The sequence below is a fragment of the Lolium perenne genome, chromosome 4, assembly GCF_019359855.2.
Source record: "Lolium perenne isolate Kyuss_39 chromosome 4, Kyuss_2.0, whole genome shotgun sequence".
Classification (NCBI taxonomy): domain Eukaryota; kingdom Viridiplantae; phylum Streptophyta; class Magnoliopsida; order Poales; family Poaceae; genus Lolium; species Lolium perenne.
Genome location: NC_067247.2, coordinates 240,546,799 through 240,552,372, shown reverse-complemented (window position 1 = coordinate 240,552,372; position 5,574 = coordinate 240,546,799). Strand labels below are relative to the sequence as shown.

Sequence of the window (5,574 nt, the reverse complement as noted above, 5' to 3'; positions counted from 1 at the left end):
GGTACCTGCAGGACTACCACCATTGCGAGGTATTGAGCATCAAATCGACTTGATCCCTGGAGCTTCGCTGCCCAATAGGGCGTCATATAGAACGAATCCCGAAGAGACGAAGGAGATACAGAAGCAAGTACAAGCGCTACTCGACAAAGGTTATATCCGCATAAGCCTTAGTCCTTGTGTTGTTCTTGTTATTATAGTTCCTAAGAAAGATGGTACATGGCGTATGTGCGTAGATTGTAGAGCGATAAACAACATTACTATTCGATATCGGCATCCTATTCCCCGTTTAGAGGATATGCTAGATGAATTGAGTGGCGCTGCTGTTTTCACTAAAATTAATTTGTGTAGTGGTTATCATCAAATTAGGATGAAAGAAGGGGATAATTGGAAAACAGCCTTTAAAACAAAATTTGGTTTATATGAGTGGTTAGTAATGCCTTTTGGTTTAACTAATGCATCTAGTACTTTCATGAGATTGATGAACCATGTTTTGCGTGATTTTATTGGCAAGTTTGTGGTTGTGTATTTTGATGACATATTAATCTACAGCCGCAATGAATCTGATCATACTATACATATTCGACATGTTTTGCAAGTGTTGCGTGATAGTCAACTCTATGGTAATCTTGAGAAGTGCACATTTTGCAAAGATAAGGTCATATTTCTGGGTTATGTTGTCTCTAAGCATGGAGTAGAAGTAGATGTGTCTAAAATTGAAGCTATTCAAAATTGGCCTACTCCCATGAATGTGATTCAAGTAAGAAGTTTTCGTGGTCTAGCTGGGTTTTATCGATGTTTTGTGCCCAATTTTAGTACTATTGCTGCACCTTTGAATGAATTGACTAAAAAGGGTGTTGCATTTGAGTGGGGAGTCGCCCAAGATCACTGAAGAGATTATTAACTTCTGCACCGTTACTTGCACTTCCTGATTTCAATAAACAATTTGAGATTGAATGTGATGCTAGTGGTATTGGAATTGGTGGTGTGTTGATGCAAGAGGGTTGCCCAATTGCATATTTTTCTGAGAAACTGTCAGGTGCTAAGTTGAACTATCCTATATATGATAAAGAATTGTATGCTTTAATTAGAGTTCTTGAGGTTTGGCAATATTACTTGTGGCCAAAAGAATTTATCATACATTCTGATCATGATGCTTTAAAATACCTGAAAGCTCGGTCTACTTTGCATAAGCGTCTTGCTAAGTGGGTTGAGTTCATTGAGTCTTTTCCATACATTATTAAGCACTAGCAAAAGTGGCCCGTGCGTTGCAACGGATTGAAGTTGATTGATATGTAAATACCTTGGAAACATTCACCCATTGTAGAATACCATTTTCTTTTTCAGGTATGTGAAATTGCTATTACAAGCGTCTTGCGATCCCCCAAAAATGCTAGCATTAAGCGGCTCTCTTTCTTTCTTTTTTTTTTCCTTTTCGCTTTTAGCTGTGTCTGAACTGTTGGTCAGTATTTCATTACCTGGTTGATAATGAAATTTGCTTGCAAAAAAGATTTTGATTCCATACAATTTGAATTATTATAGGTTTCACCAAAATATAGCCAGCTACTCTCACATGTTCCATCGGTCAAATCATAATTGGAAATATGCAATGTATTCCAGTTGTTTTCACGGATTCTCTCTTATGAAATCGATTAATTTACTACATTCATAATCAGACCCTTTTATGCAAAGGAAACAAAATACAGTAAGCTTTTTGATGCCTAATCTTTTGGAAACTTAAAATATTGGAAGTCTTGCTAATTCTTACATGTGTGGTTCTCGGTGCAACTGTTGCAATCATTTGGACTTGAATCAGCTCAAGGATTTAGGCAAATATAAACCTTTGGGGCATTGCAGATGTTCCGACAGTGTATCATTTGGCAGAATTTCACCCAGATACTCTATACACCTAGAAAGCTTCTCAAGGCAAGATAAGTTCACTCATACAATCCAAATCAATTGAATGTGTGAATTTTCCTAAGGCCTTCTATAGAAACATCATGACGAATATGTTTCTGGAATGGCTTTAAATATCTTTAGCATGGCAAATCTAAATGCTGCCCACAATCAACATATGCAATGACCAGTTGCCTCTAACCGTCTGTACAACATGCAGACGATGATGATGTGCTTCACCTCCCGTGCTCCCAATGTGTACTTAAATGAGACCCTTCTATTCAACCAGAAGATTGAAACAGGTTGTTGTATGAAGTTTACATCGCACAATATGAAATGTAATAGTCCCTTCGACTTTGGAAGAGACCATCGAAATATGTCCTCAATCATGCTCTTCCTCATGTCGCTGGTAATGTTGGTCATCCAAAATTCTCCCCCATGCCCCAACCTCACCGCCACTGCGATGTCCGATGACTCCACTATTGCCAGCGAGGTCGTGCGCCTCCTCGCTCACCTCTAGTTCCAGCAACAGCTTCTGGCCACCTGCCACGAAGTCAGGGCGCGCTCGCTCGTCCACTTCGCCTTGCTCCACACAAGGATGTAACCGCCTACTCCGCCTCTGCAGATGAGGCCCTGGCCGTATGGCCCACATAGATTGCGTAGAACATGAGCTGCAATGAAAAAATGAATTGCATCATCCATTTTCTGAGTCCCAATTAGTGATCATCCAGATTTACTCAAGGCGCTTATAGTTTTCTTTCTAAGCCATATTTATAGGTACATCTACTCCAAAGTGCACATATATCTCTCCTGATATGTCATTTTGTTTGCTTACCTGTATAATTCTCTCTTTTACTCATCTTGATCTTATGCTTCAAAAGCAGCAATCTTATCATACCAATACATATTACCTGAACCTGATTGTATAGCTCTTTAGTAGGAAGCAGACTCAAAACACTCGGTTGCCGTGCCGTAATTGGTCCTCGGGGGCCTTGCAGCATAACATACCCTTGCATCATTTAGCAGGAGAGAACCTTTTATTAACCCCGCCTTGAAGATCACAGAACAAAATGAAGAAGCTGATGATGACGATTTAGGAAATCTGAGTTCCATGCTATGCTAGAAACTAAATATTTGGTGCGAAAAACTAACATCCATATATTCTACTTGTAGATCAACGGAAAGGCATAGTGATTTCAAATCCGATTGATCAATCTAACCACAAACTTTAATCGTAGAGATATGCATGAACGGAACAGAGGCACCCTTGTTCACTTGAATCATCTCCAGTATTACTTCTCCTCTATCTTAATCACATTTGAATTTCACCTAACTTTCACCGAACATGACCACCAAATGTTTACTCTCAATAGTAAAGGTGATAAACTTGCAATCTCTTGGTTCAATGCATTGAGTATCATTGCATTGAATTAGAACCAGAACTCCCATCAATCCATGTATAATTGTTTGTCTGATTTTGTTTTTTCTCCCAGATAAGTACATGAAGGACAACAGCGATATTTTCACATGTTACCACAAAGTAAGAGTTGTCTTGCGAACTAAAATCTGATGCAAGAAATGATGACGTTGCAGAGTCTGAAAAATGAGGCAAAGCTGCTGGATGCCCCGCATCCAGACTGTTATCTTCCTTTCTTATGTAGGAATGAAAATATCCGAATCAACCAAATATAACAAGGTCTCGAAAAGAGGTATAGATATTAATACCTCATCTCTACTTAATTAGAACAGGAGAAGATGGCCCACCAGATGATTGCAGAGCTAATGAGACAATATCCATGTCAACACGCTCGGGATTTCCACCAATCATTACCGCAGAAACACCAACCTCAAGGTTTGCAGTGGCAACCTTCTCCAATGGTAAATCTTTCTTTCGAGTGACCAAAGAGAAACATCAAATCCATGGCAAAAATAGTGATATTGGTAGGCTCATTAGATTCAACGCTCTCCTCATTGGAACTTCTACATTCTAAAAACTGCCAGGCATTGCATACATTGTACTTTCTTTGACGATTGAACTTAACCCATCAGTGATACAAAAAACTGCCTCCAGCCCATCCATACAGTACAGATCTGTACAAGAGAAGAAAAAGTACATGTTATTATTGTAGAACCAATACATTTCAAGAAATGTTGAAAAGCAGAAGTATGACCCAAACCTATACCTTCAGCAATTAAGTTGCATTTTGATATTTTGCTCATGATGAATGTGGGCAACAAAGGCTGCTCGGAGCAGGATAGTTCTTTGGAAGGAACTTGAATCCATATACCAGCATCAAGATTTTCCACAAGAGAATGGATTCTTGTAGGCATGTCCTCATCAAACTTCAGGATAAAATTTCTTTCCTCGTTCAGGAATACAAGCGATATGGATGCATTTCTAGAACATAGGCTGTTGACATCAGCTCTACTGGAGAGCATACACTCTAAACTGAAGAATTCTTTGGGAATGCGCTTTGACAAATTCTGCTGACATTCCAGTTGGAATGAACTCACCGAAAAAAAATGGAACACCAAGCTTTATATAAAAAGCTCCAGATTCCTCCCCTTGGGCCCAGTTACCCCGACCAGCCGCGCCACCAGGTCTACGCCGACCTGTAGCCAGTGTGGATCCGTTGCCGTCACAAGCAACAAAATTGAGTACTCTCGTTCCCGTCCAGTACACACGAAAGCTAAATCATGGGAAAAGGAGGGCATTTTGCTGTGTTACCTATAATTTCTTTGTGGTGGAGAGGTAGCGGTTGAAGTGGAGGTCGTCCCGCCGTCCGGTGCTCTTCTGTTAACGAGGAGAAAAAAGCTCAGGGGGAGGGCAGCTCTTTGGGGAAGCGAGGGGCAGCGCCTTGTAGCAGGGAGACGTGGATCTAGATATGCATCTTGAGCCAGGCAGCAGAGAAGGGAAGTCGGGCCGGCGCTGTTGGGCGGCACTTTAGGTCCTGCTCGGGGCGGTGGATAGTGCTGCTCAGGGCGTCCTGGTAGGGAGCTGAGAAGGGAACTGGGACGCAGAGTAGGCCGTTTACGTAGGCTCTCTTCCGCCTCCTGCTGCGCAGCTCGCCGGCTGCCGCCGCCGTCTCCTCATACGAGCCTGCCGACGGACCCGGGGCAGGTTCCTGTGCGCCCTCTTCCTCTAGAACTTGGCAGTACCAGATGCGCGACCAGACGTACACGCGGCATGCCCAGGCAAGCTGGCCGGAGGCCCGTAGGGGTCCGCGCGCTCAGGTTTCCAATCCACATCCTCTCTCTTCCGCACTGACGCTGATGATTGATATCTTCCCCATGGCCATGGTGGTACATCCTCGAGCCGGAGATTTATTGTGCTGAAGTTTTGGGGGAGATCAGATCCGTCGGACTTATCTTGATTTGGGGAGAGGGTTAGGAATTTTTATGGGAGCTCACGATGGCTTTGGTTTCTCATGCCGGTACGATTAGATCTGAATTTGGATTCCCTGCGCGGATTGGGGCGGCCGGCGAGAACGGAGAAAATTTTAGGCGTTCGTTCAGCGCGGCGGCTTAATAATAAGAAAGAAATAAGAACGAACCGGTACATGGCAGTGAGGGTATTATGTGATTTGGTGGGAGGGTAAAACGGTCTAAAAAAGCGTTGACGAAACTTTTTGGCAGAAACCTTAGCTCCTTTATTATTAGGTATAGACTAGCAAAAGTGCC

At 42.4% G+C, this 5,574-nt stretch overlaps 1 long non-coding RNA gene across 1 annotated transcript; it reads right to left on the bottom strand.

Moving 5' to 3' along the window:
- Positions 1-2,150: 2,150 nt before the first annotated feature.
- LOC127332485 (uncharacterized) lies at positions 2,151-5,363 on the bottom strand. Its single transcript, XR_007870488.1, has 3 exons — positions 4,622-5,363; positions 4,077-4,506; positions 2,151-3,984 (listed from the first exon to the last, which is right to left on the bottom strand). It is a non-coding gene; the product is annotated as an uncharacterized lncRNA (long non-coding RNA).
- Between the last annotated feature and the right edge of the window lie 211 nt (positions 5,364-5,574).